The 10,530-nt window shown below is 35.0% G+C and overlaps 1 long non-coding RNA gene across 1 annotated transcript; it reads right to left on the bottom strand.

Moving 5' to 3' along the window:
* Positions 1-4,555: 4,555 nt before the first annotated feature.
* On the bottom strand, positions 4,556-5,927 carry LOC135781722 (uncharacterized). Its single transcript, XR_010545212.2, has 3 exons — positions 5,860-5,927; positions 5,558-5,601; positions 4,556-5,220 (listed from the first exon to the last, which is right to left on the bottom strand). It is a non-coding gene; the product is annotated as an uncharacterized lncRNA (long non-coding RNA).
* Between the last annotated feature and the right edge of the window lie 4,603 nt (positions 5,928-10,530).

The raw sequence follows: 10,530 nt of genomic DNA, 5'->3' as shown, positions 1-10,530 counted from the left end.
GGCTCCAAGTGGTCCTCCAACAGTACAAGACTGCCTTAGGTCCTGAGGCCTCTGTCCTTCTACATGATGAAGAGGAAGATCAAAGTGGCCTCAGTAGTCCAGACACCAGTGAGGATGAAGAGGAAAACACAATTTAGGTCATTTATTTATTATGTATGTTTGTTTGTTTTTGGAATAACCCCCTGTTACTTTTATTCTTAATAATTTATTTGTGTGTTTTATTAGTCCTTTACACACCTTACTTATTCTAAAACAGCTGAAAGTCACCCTCTTATCCTAATTCTTGCTTTTTTGTTTTTCTGTATTTTCCCAGATGGAAACTGCACGAAGGTAGCCTGGCTGCGCCCTCCTACGCACTTCCGCTCAATTTCATTTTCCTTCAGTACTACGTCTGGGATTTCGGTCTATTCTTTTGTTTCAAGAAATCAAATTTTTGTAGGACCAATCAGCGAACAAAGGGAGTGGCTGAGAACGATGATCTGCCATAGCCAACCGTTGTGACGTATATCATGCGCCGAACACACGTTAGCAATTGGCTGGCAGATCCTGAGTGACTCTGGGCAGATCCAATAGTGTTGAACTTTAACAGAGAACCCGCCTACAAGGAAGTAAACGTTTCTCAATGGAGAGAGGCCAGACTCTCTGTACAAATGAAATGTACGAGAGTCTGGTAGAACCAAGCTAGCACGAAGGACTGTTGAAGGAAATTGACTTGCCCTACATCTGTGTATTAGTATGCTGATTGATTAACCACATCAAAATCTTGTTGAAAAGTCAAACTGTCTTTAGATTATCAAGCAATTTAGTTCACAGTTCATTGAAAATGCACAAACCTCTCAGTATAGGTGCCCCAATCTGAGCCAACAATGTCAAATTTGCATGTATGATATTACCAGATGTAATTACTGGGCTCATATGATATTTGGGTAGTGTATACTCTTTTAAGAGAGACTCCCCTTGATTGTGGTGACCCTGTGACCTTTCCTTTTGCACCAACGTTAGGCCAAACTTTTTCCTTGCATATAACAAATGTTATGAACTGATTTCTGTTACTTGCTGAGCAATGAATCATGCCATGTTGACATTATGGCATTCCCTGTAGCACAATCATTAGACCAGAATATGAAATTTTATATTGTCTAATTTGGCAGATTGCCATGAAATCTTGTAAGCACATGATGACTTTGGTGACCTCACAACAATTCCTCTATCATCACATTTAGGCTATAATGTAAATACTCATTCTTGATTGCATTTCTCTATATTCACTTATTCTGTGGTGCAACAGCAGTGTCTGTTTCAGTTTATGACATTTTGTTTTTTCCAGAGGAGGCTGCCTATGGATCACTACTGTACTTGATTGAGTGTATTGTATAACTGTTGTGTAACTTTATATTACTGCACAGATGCATTATAGTATGTAACAGAAAAATACACAGTTTTTTATTTTATGATTATACTTTATATTGCATATTATTTACAGTTGACAGATTAATTAATTCTTTGTTCTGCTGGAGCTTTTCAAGTGAACTTAACCTTACAGTCCAATGTTTTTAAATACAGCCTTATGGCGTATTTGACAATTATGCATTTGGTGTATTTTCACTGGTATTGTTGTGAAAGACAAGAAATAAAGTATTTCCAAAGATGGAGCATTTTATGTTTTTACTTTTTTATACTTTGTTATTAAGAAACAACATTTTATAATGTTTTTCTTGATTGCTGAAACACTATAACTATGGATCTGAACTAAAATTTCAAAACCATAACACAGTTTATCAAAAAGCACACCCTTTTACCCAAACTATAAACACTACTCCCCAGTTTTCACACACGAGTCAGATTTGTTACATTTTCACTGCAAAACTTTACACACATCAATTTATCACTGCCTACACAATGTTGTAATTTAGAAAGCACTACACAAAGAATCAAAACTGATCACACAGCAATCAGAACCAACAGATAAGATGAGAGGGTGAATGGCAAAGAGACAAGCAGTCTCAGATGAGATTTGTGCCAGCTCCCAAGTTGGGGTCATCTCCTATGTTCCCACAACCATATGTTTCCACAGTCCTATGTTCTTTCAATGTTTTTCTAATTTCAAAGATTTTTCTCAAAATGAAACTCTAAGTCAAGTAATTTTTATACCACATTTTACCCCCGTACCCATCCTTCCCAGTCTCCCACACTTAGTTAAGCACGAAGCGTCAAGTCACCAAAAGGTAAGGAGAAATCTGTCAGGAACTCTATGATCTCACATGTCTAGGACATTTTCAAAATTAAATATTGTGTTCATACATTTCCCTATAATTTCAACAGCTACACTACTACAGCTAGTCTACACTACAAGCAACTAGTCTATACTACAGGTAGTCTACACTACAGCTATTCTAAACTACTACAGCTAGTTAGTTAGGTTTAGGGTAACCCTAACCCTCTGTGGGAACATAGGCACGCTCCCCCAGACGTGCCATTGAACTTGTTAATAAGCGTAGAAATCAGCGTCCATACCTGAAGTTCTTCCAGTTTTCAGAGTAGGGTTATAAAAATTTAGCTTTACTATATATAACAACAATCTCCTACAATTGAAACATACATTATACTTTAATTACAGTAAATGATCAAAATGAAAAAAAAATCACGAGGCTATCAGGTCATCGAGTATATTTAACTGTTATTGTAGTTGTAGAACAACCATCAGGGCCATTTTCAATGTACACTGTTTTTTTTTCCAACTAATGCACACATTTTCAAAACTATGTCACCTTTTTTCAAAACTCTACACACAATTCCCAAAACAGCACACACAAAATTGTGTATAGTGTTTTGTAAAAAAGTGTTTTATGCAATTGAAAACTGAGCCAAAGGCTGAGAAATAGTTTATTGTTTTGGAAATAATGTGTGTAGTTTTGCACCTTGAGTAAGATGTTTTAAAAAATCGTATGACATAAAAAAGCTTTTGTGTGTAAGCGGTTAAAATAAACTGTATAAACTACAATTCCCACAAGAGACGCGCCATTGAACTTCTTACAAAGTGTACAAATCAGTCACCATTCTTGTAGTTCTTCTGGTTTCCTGACCAGGAATAGGGTTATAAAAATGTGTCTTTACTATTATATATATCAAGAAACATACGTACAGCCAAAACATACATTATGCTATATTTATATATGATCAGGGTGAAAAAAAAATCGTCAAGACTTTAAATCTGTGGTTTTAGCTGGTAGGATACTGTAGGCTGTAACAGTAGACATGAATTAGAAATTGTCGGCGGGATTTATGCTACCCTTCAAAGAGGGACTTTTTAAATGTTTTATCTAACATTATGTTTGTTTATTTAATTATGGCCTGCAAATGTTTATTTTATCACTTGATGAATTTAATAAACTGCCACTTATAAATATGTCAGCACTAGAGTATACAAACAATATCCTAATATTAAAGATTTCCAAAATGTGCGATATAGGCTACTCTCAAGATCAAGATCTTCACAATAAATCAATATTTGTCTTTTAACTAGTGACAAAAACTGTTCAATTCTAGAAGCTAAAACCATGTATTTCATTGGGATGAATTAGAAATTATTCTGTTTATCAGATTTACCAATTGTTATCATTTGTTTATGCTGGTCAAGAACAACAGATAAAATTGAACTGCAAGCAAAAACTTGGGGCCACTGTTTTAAAAAATATTTGAGTGGCTCCTCCCCTAACAAATGTTACCTCACTCCAATTTTTTATAAAACTTGAGAGCCCTGATTAAATTATATATGCTAACCTAAATTTTAATTAAAAAAGAATCCACTTGTAAAGTTAAACAAATTTCATGTATAAACATGCTCAATGTAGCCTGTTTCTTTTGTCTCAACCACATCATCCTCATATTGTTTTGAATTAAATTGATGTATGGAAAAGTAAAAACAAAAATCATTCATAACAATATGAATGTTATTATAGTGTATTTGTGTTCTTTCACAAAAAAGTGAAAATATGCCAAATGCTTATTTATTGCTTAATTACTAGGGCTGGGTATCGATTCAGATGTTCCAGATCGATTCAATTTCGATTCACAAGCTATCAAATCGATTCGATTCCGATTCTCGATTCAATTTTCGATTCCGGTTCTCGGGATGCTTCCATACCTCTTACTTTTTATGTTTAGGTGGCATCAATGTCGATGAAGCACCTAAAACCGCCATTTTAAGCACTGAATGAAAGAATGACAGGCTCCTTGGTAACATCGCGCAAGGCAAAAAAGAGGGTGACATCTAGTGAAGAAGACTAGTAATTTGATTAACGTTAATCTTACGTTCATTTTTTGCAGGAAAAAAAAATCGATTCTGCTCTTTGAGAATCGATTCTGAATCGACCACAAAAAAAAAAAAAAACGATTAATCGAAAAATCGATTTTTTTGCCCAGCCCTATTAATTACTCACTAGAGGCTTAAAGAGTGATCAAACAAATTTATTGAAGGTGCATAACAAATTGAAACTACAAGACATCATTCTTTGAAGAGAAATGCATTGAGCTGACACGTTGTGGTGGTAAAGGGGTGAGTAGCAATGCTGAGATCTAGATGAATGTGGAGCTCTTCTCCTGATGACCACAGTGGATGGACCTACTGTATGACACAATTGGCTCAAGAGGGTTGAGATGAAAATACATTTGGTTTAAGACATAAAACACCCAGTCAGCTGATGAGTTTGGAGTAGAAGAGAGTGAGAGAGAGAATTTAATTAAAAGATATGATATAATGTGCGAGTATATAGAAGATGAGTCTTATTTGTTGAACTTCATATTTAAGCTTCATGTCATACAAGCCATAAGGTTATATTTCTTAAAAGTGGACTGTGAGGTTAAAATGCACAGAAAACAGAACATGACATCAAATAACACGTCAACTGTAATAAAATAACAGTGCAATTTATAATCATGAAATATGAAAACATGCTTTTAAATAACATCTGAAGAAGAAAATTTAGTTGGATTAAGTACATTTCTAGTACATTCCCTTTCGAGATTAAACTCCAGGTCACATTCTTGGAGATGTTCCCCTTTTCACTACTACAGAAAGATGAGACATGACTTCAAATGCAGCACAAAAACAATTTAATAAATAGGCTAAAACCAAAATGCAGTTCTAAACATACATTTTATTTATTTTCATTATTTTGTAGTGAATCCTTTGGCTGCCAGGAATGGGCCCACTGCTCACCACTAAAAAAGGAAAGGATTTTTTTCTGTTACTGGTTGTGGTTTTCCAATAAACTTACAACATTACCGAACATGTCTTTTATAAGTATAAGTTTCATTTTCCATCTATGAAGGAACACCACCTTCATGCATGCACTAATGGTGGTGATCCTTCATAAATGGAAAAGGAAACTTATAAAAAGACATGTTCGGTAATGATGTGTGCTTTACACTTGTTTAAAAGGCTTGTTTAATCTGAAACAAAACAGATTAATCAAAAAATTGTAGCAAGAAAAAAAGTTTAAGTAAATACATAATGAATGCATTAATTCATAAAGCAGAAGAACAGAATAATACATACCATACTGGACAGGGCTCCCAGTCAACCAGCATTTCTGCTTTGCCCTATCAAAAAGAGACAAATCAAAATCTATTCTTAGCATACGGCTATTATGTCTGGTTATAGACATTGAGTTTTATTGATTTTAAGTAGACACTCCTTACTAAACTGTAATTCAAAAAGACTGAACACATAAAAGGTATCTACCTAACAATAATGGTATGTATAATATGTATTTGCCAACAATCAAGGAAGTTTCTAAATCCTATATATAACACTCTGCATACTGCCTACACTCCACGGTTCTTTTATGACTGTCTAACCTTTATCACTCTTTCTCTTAATACACTCCTGATGGGGAACACCTCTAGGCGAGTGTGGTAGGAGCAATCTGTAAACATCAAAACAGATTTCAAATATTTCTTAGATAGTTAGATTAGAAACAAAATAAACACAACCATGAAGACTTAAGTAGTGGCCAGACTTGCAAGGATGACAAGTGATGTTTATCACTACTCAAAACATGTATCATGGAACCAAATTACTCTCGGTTCTAATGTGGTATGCTTGCTTGAATAACCATACTGCTAAGCCACAGCTCACAACTAAGAATACTCCACTGCTGCTTCTTCTACTACTTGGCATTTTGGTTTAATTAGACTAATTAAGCCTGTTGGATTTTATAGGTTGTCAATTGTACTAATCTCAATATTACTAATCATTCCTATTCTATATCTATTATTAAAGGAATAGTCTACTCATTTTCAATATTAAAATATGTTATTACCTTAACTAAGAACTGTTGAATCATCCCTCTATCATCTGTGTGTGTGCACGTAAGCGCTGGAGCGCGCTGCGACGCTACGATAGCATTTAGCTTAGCCCCATTCATTCAATGCTGCCATTTAGAGATAAAGTTAGAAGTGACCAAACACATCAACGTTTTTCCTATTTAAGACGAGTAGTTATACGAGCAAGTTTGGTGGTACAAAATAAAACGTAGCGCTTTTCTAAGCGGATTTAAAAGAGGAACTATATTTTATGGCGTAATAGCACTTTTGGGAGTACTTCGACTCGCCTGAAAAGTCCGCTCCCCTTCTCACTCTCATAATGGGAGAGGGAGGGTGTTACTGCGCCAAGTCGAAGTACTCCCAAAAGTGCTATTACGCCATACAATATAGTTCCTCTTTTAAATCCGCTTAGAAAAGCGCTATGTTTTATTTTGTACCACCAAACTTGCTCGTATAACTACTCGTCTTAAATAGGAAAAACGTTGATGTGTTTGGTCACTTCTAACTTTATCTCTAAATGGTACCATTGAATGAATGGGGCTAAGCTAAATGCTATCGTAGCGTCGCAGCGCGCTCCAGCGCTTACGTGCACACACACAGATGATAGAGGGATGATTCAACAGTTCTTAGTTAAAGCTAGCGTAGGTAATCCTGTTCAGATACATTTTTTATTATACTGGGTGAAATGGTCCTTCTATCCTGAGAGTAGTCAATACATTATGTGTTCAGAAAACGGAATGAAAACAATCAGACCTCTGTAGCAGCTGCAGGACAGTAAAAACTCCGACCAATCACTGCCATTCGGTGCGTGTGTAAAGAACCAATCAGATGCCTTCATGTCTCGTGGCCCAGCCCCACTGCGCGCGCTGCCCTGCGTGCACTAATCACGTCATCGTCACCCTGAACACTACACCGAGTAAGCAGGAGTTTGCGGCACCGGCACAATGGAAGATAAAAAGCAGCCAAAACTACCACTGCCAGCTTTGCTGCACTGTAAAAAACATATTGTGAAATTCACAGTAATTAACTGGCAGCAATTGACAAGTAACTTACTTTAGAAAAAGCACAGTAAGTTACTTGTCAATTGCTGCCAGTTAACTACTGTGTTTTTTTCTATAGTAAGTTACTTGTCAATTGCTGCCAGTTAACTACTGTGATTTTTCCGTACAGTAAGTTACTTGTCAATTGCTGCCAGTTAACTACTGTGATTTTTCCGTACAGTAAGTTACTTGTCAATTGCTGCCAGTTAACTACTGTGATTTTTCCGTACAGTAAGTTACTTGTCAATTGCTGCCAGTTAACTACTGTGATTTTTTCGTACAGTAAGTTACTTGTCAATGGCTGCCAGTTAAATACTGTGATTTCTTTTCCACAGTAAGTTACTTGTCAATGGCTGCCAGTTAACTACTGTGATCTCTTTTCTACAGTAAATTACTATTGTCAATGGCTGCCAGGTAACTACTGTGATTTTTTTCCACAGTAATTTACTGGCAGTCATTGACAAGTAACTAAGCAGAGATTATATGTTTTTAATATATAGTTCATTGTGGTTTTCCCTACAGCATTTGATTGGTTAGTTATTTTCTGTAAACATTCATCAATGTTAAAATAAAGTTGTAACGGCCAGCCTTAAAGGTTGAGTTACAATTATTTAAAAACTCAAGACTGTTAAAAGAAGGAAATAAAAAAAACAAATCTAAAACAATATAAAAGTCCTAGCGTGTTAAAAGTCCAAATGTGCAAAGTTTCCACTGTTTATATAAAATCCAAGAAAGTGATATCCAAAGTCCATAAAACGTAACTGGACAGGTATGCCCAAATACACAAACTCCACACACCAGCAACCGCTTGTTTTAGCTATAGCGTCAGCTAACCATGTGCTCCTGCTCCTTCCTTTTATACAAAGTTCCATGTCATGTGACCCCTCACATGACAGGCAGACGAAGCAAAATAAAAGACATACACACATAAAATAGCAAAAGGATAAAATGGCTAAGAAAACATGTAAAACTAATTTAAACTCAAATATACATAAGTCACAATATAATGAGTGGTAAAACATGTATCTAATTTAAATATGCTATATTACAAAACAATACAATAAGTTTTCTGATTTGAGGGAAAATGCTACTGTTTCACAGATATGTACTAAATTAAAAACATTTGTAAAATAACATTTTAATTTGGATGAAAAAGTATGAATTCCCAAGAAATGTATCTTAAAACATCTTAAACTTTTGTTACAATCTAAAAATATCTAAATATAATTCAGTACAATCTGTAAATAAAACTAAATAATTAATTATAAATCAAAAGTACACTACAAGTAAACTTGTTGTGTATAATTTGAGAAGACCAGCAATGATGGAAGTAAATAAACAGCGACTTATGTTGCAGTTTGAGTTAAATCACTCCTCAACATGGCTCATCTTTGTTTTCACCGTCTCAAACGGAAATACCTATGACGCAGTTTTTTTTACCTGACGGGAGGGATTCTGGTGGACCAATCACAGCGCTTGCGGTCTGCGTAGATCTGACGCGCTGTTAAAAATTTTGTGAGGTGCGCGTCAGGCTACGCAGAGCTATGCACAGGCTACGGACCTACGCACGACTATAAATTGCCCTTTAAAGGAGCATTTCACCCATAGAAACATTAATCTTTATTGAAAGTGTGTCATATTTGTAGTCAAAATGTAACATACATTTAGAATTTGGTGCCTATCTGACCGAGAAAAGGGGTGTTTGTAGTCTCACTCCCTCAACAAAGATATTGGACTTCCTTCTTTCAATGATGCAATATGATGATTTTTACATCATTGAAAGAAGGAAGTGCAACACTGAAATCTGTATTTCTCCTGTCTCAGCGGCAACTGAGGAAATGATGCATGACCATTCAAAAACATGACTGGGGTTCTAACTATACAAAGCTTAATGCAAATGGGTGAAGTGTCCCTTTAAACTGACATACTGGGTGCATCCCAATTCAGGGGCTGTGGCATTCCAAGGCCGTATCTGAAGGCAAATGACATCACTGGGCTGTGACGAAGGCTGTCACAATTCGAAGGCTCCTTCATATAAAAGCCTCTTACTGTGGCCTTTTCCCCACTGAAACCGAGTTAGGGCTGTAACGCTATAGCTTGTCCCATTATAAAGACCTGCCTGATTATGCATCAAAAATCATAATCATTCAAAATAAAACAAAATCATTCAAAATATTCTTTATTATCATGAAAATACCTGAAACTATTTGAAGAACAGCAATATAAATATTCCTGTAGACATTTCCTGGAACAGCGTTTGCAACGCTAGACTACTTCTTCTGTGGCACAAAGTTAGTTTCTGCACGAGAGCGCCCCCTGGCTTTTGGATGTGGCGGCATTTCACCGTAATTCATGCAAATTCATTAATTGAGAAAACGTGCATTTGCACGATAAATCGTTACAGCCCTACCGAGGATCCATAGATGTATCCTTCACAGCCTTGGCTATCCCAAAATTCAATATGAAGTCTGGGTATTTTCCCATACGGAAATGTAATATATGAACACATATGAAATGTACATATATTAAATATATCCACATAGAAAGTAAAAACATGTATGTACATATATGCCTTAACATATATGAAACCTATTAGAAAATGGAACAATTTCATATATTGACATATACATTTTGTCCATATAAATATATATGTCGATGTATGTAAAATACAGTCTTTGACATATATGTCACATATATAATTAATAATACATATGACATATTTGATTGTATGAATATACAATATATATATGAATTACACATATAGGCATAGCATATTGTCGATATACATGAGACATATATGTATTGCATATATGTTTTTATATAGCCTTAGTATGTATTTTACATATTAAAATGAAATGTATGAAAAATATATTTTTAATTTATATATATTAAATATATAAATGGCATTTATAAAAAAAACATGGTGCCAACATATATGTTATGCATATATGAGAAATGCATGTTTTCAAAATAGCTGTCTCATATGTTCTTATATTACGTATATGAACTACAAAACATACATTTTTTATAGGTTATATGCATTTACCTATATAACTTGAAGTCCAATGCACATAGTATGCTTTAAGCCTTAAAAGTTAAACTGTGCAATGAACATAAAGGAAGTACAGTTAAAACATTAAGACTTTATTAAAACCATTTTTAT

This window comes from Paramisgurnus dabryanus, chromosome 23, assembly GCF_030506205.2.
Source record: "Paramisgurnus dabryanus chromosome 23, PD_genome_1.1, whole genome shotgun sequence".
Classification (NCBI taxonomy): domain Eukaryota; kingdom Metazoa; phylum Chordata; class Actinopteri; order Cypriniformes; family Cobitidae; genus Paramisgurnus; species Paramisgurnus dabryanus.
This window is presented reverse-complemented; position numbering and strand designations above follow the sequence as displayed.